This window comes from Alosa pseudoharengus, unplaced genomic scaffold, assembly GCF_046254945.1.
Source record: "Alosa pseudoharengus isolate Yale_2024_CS ecotype anadromous, Long Island Sound unplaced genomic scaffold, YU_APseudo_1.1 YU_APseudo_1.1_scf_1, whole genome shotgun sequence".
Lineage (NCBI taxonomy): Eukaryota > Metazoa > Chordata > Actinopteri > Clupeiformes > Clupeidae > Alosa > Alosa pseudoharengus.
The window spans coordinates 3,774,625-3,777,218 of record NW_027468564.1 but is presented as its reverse complement, the minus strand read 5'-3'; positions in this window follow the sequence as shown (position 1 = coordinate 3,777,218).

Below are 2,594 nucleotides of genomic sequence, written 5' to 3'. Positions count from 1 at the left end.
CAGAGAATCACAGGCTCAGTCCCTGCCTCAGTCATTGCAAGCGCCTCTGATTGATTAGTCACCACTATGTGGATACTGTTTCTAGAATGACTTAGATTAAGTGTCAGTTGGTATAATTTGTATTTTTGTAATTTGTATTTTAGTATATTTTTATATATTGCATTAAGTGTTAGTTTATAATTTGTATTTTAGTATATTTAGCATTCTTTATCTTCTAATGTCCTTATTGCTTAGTTGTGTTTTTATATTATATACTTTATTACTCTTTCTGATGTTAAAGAATGTGGTTGTGTGTTATGTATGCTGCTGAGACCTTGAATTTCCCCTGGGGATCAATAAAGTATCTATCTATCTATCTATCTAGCCTAGTTGTAACTACACAACTTTACGATAGTAGTTGCGAACGTTCGTTGCTTCTATGGTTTTGGGAAACACTAACGTAGTGTAACGATGCATTGGACTATGTAAGTCCCAAATATGAATGTAATTCTGCGGCATAAAGCAGATGTATTTGTTTATTGTACAGAAAAATAAAAATGACATGTCAAGGAGTCAATTGCAGTCAAGAAGTAGGGCAAATTACAGTTTTTCTCGATTGCTTTTACCTGCTTAAGTAAACTAGAATCCACTTGGTCTTCATGACTACTTTCTTTGCACAGCAGAAGTAGAGGGTGACAATTTTTCGGGACTCCCGCGGGTCACGGTATTCCCGCGGGTTTCCCGCAGTACGGGAGTAAATTTCACTGTTGGTAACGTGATTGGGACGGGACAGGAAATAATAAACGGGAGCTGGCGGGAAGCCAGAGATTATTAACTTAAAAAATGACGCTGCAATGCAGTGAGTGCGCCCAAAGACGTGAGGCATTTCGTTTTAGAAAAGAGAACCAATTACAACCCACAATACGTTTGTTGTTGATTGGTAGCCTATCAGAGCAAGACAAGCAGCTGCCCTGTTCACAATCAATCAGCTTCAGCGATAGGCCCTAAGGCAAAATGGATGCAAAGAAACAGTTACAGGCGAAAGTATCAGCAAAGGACAACTCTATTCAATTGCACGAGCTGTCCGGGAAAGCGATTCTCGTTGAGTTTAATGTGTCATGCAATGTTGGGGCATGACACCTTGACGATCGCATTCCTCAATATATTTATCGCATAACCCTGGCGGAACACAAAAAATTGTTTTGTTTACTCATAGCAACGTTGCTATGCTTCGCTGGTTTAACGTGATGAGAACGGTGCAAACTTAACTGATGGGATGAGATCTAACTATGAAATGATTTAAGCATAGCCTACAGCAAAGTACTGTAAAGTATGTAATTTTAATATAGCCCAAAATGATCGGCTATTAAAGAAAAGTTAGACAAGGCTTTCTGCCCTACCAAAATGTATGGTCACCGCACGCTACTGTAGCCTAACAGTCGGATAACTTTAGACATCAACATAGGGAGCGGGACGGGATTCGGGAGTCTTTCTCTCGGGATTTTGCGGGACAGAATTTTTTGGGGGGGGCTGTCACGTGATCGGGATATGACGGGAGTATTTGTGCGGGCTCGGGATGGGACGGGAGTGAAAATTGCTTCCCGTGTCACCCTCTAAGCAGAAGTCATCTCTTGCGAATGTGTTCACACATTTTCATTGGGTTCACACATTTCTCACACCCTTAAAGGAGAATTCCGGTGTGATATTGACCTAAAGTGTGTTGAAACATGATACCAAGTGTGAACGTATGTCTCATAGCCCACCTTGGCTTGTCCCCTGCACTCCAAAATCTGGCGCTAGTTAACCGATGCTACCAACAGCTTTTTCAACGGTGGTGCTTCGGCATCGGGCTAGCCATGCAAATAAATCACTGTTTTACACCATTTACGAGGCTCCACACTTCATTGGTAGACTTCTAAGGGCCCTGACATTTAAAACGAGACATTGAGAACTTTGAAAAAGCACTGGTAGTTTAGTTACAAGACGATTTATACAGACAGTATCTTCATGAAGTTTAGCGTTTGCACCCATCTTGAATTTAGTCACGATAAGTCAAGCGACGAGTAAGAATGAACAGGTATGATAAGGGATCAGATTCCAAAAATAATTTGTGGAAATGCATGGATTCCAGTTGCTGCTACTGGAAGAAACTGGAATCCATGCATTTCCACTGAATTATTTTTGGAATCTGATCGCTGACATCGACGGCATACTGTTTAAAGGTGAGACAATCATCATCCCTCACACCCTCAGAGCTGATATGATCATCAGTATATACACCGGGCATATGGGCACAGAGAAAAGCAGGAGTCGTGCTCGCGACATCCTCTTCTGGCCCGGCATGGGGAAAACAAATAGAAGCATCTGTGGCAAAGTGTGACATATGCCAGGAACAACGCGGCTCCAACGCCAAAGAGCCACTCCTATCGCACAGATACCAGAAAGACCAAGGCAGGTTGTGGGAACTGACCTGTTCACATGGAATTTGCAAGACTCCATCATCATTGTAGACTACTACAGCAGGTACTTTGAGATGGAGAAACTCACCAGCTGCACTACCCCTACCTGTAATACCTTCTTAAGCCTCCCATTTGCCAATAAAATAGCTTGTAAAT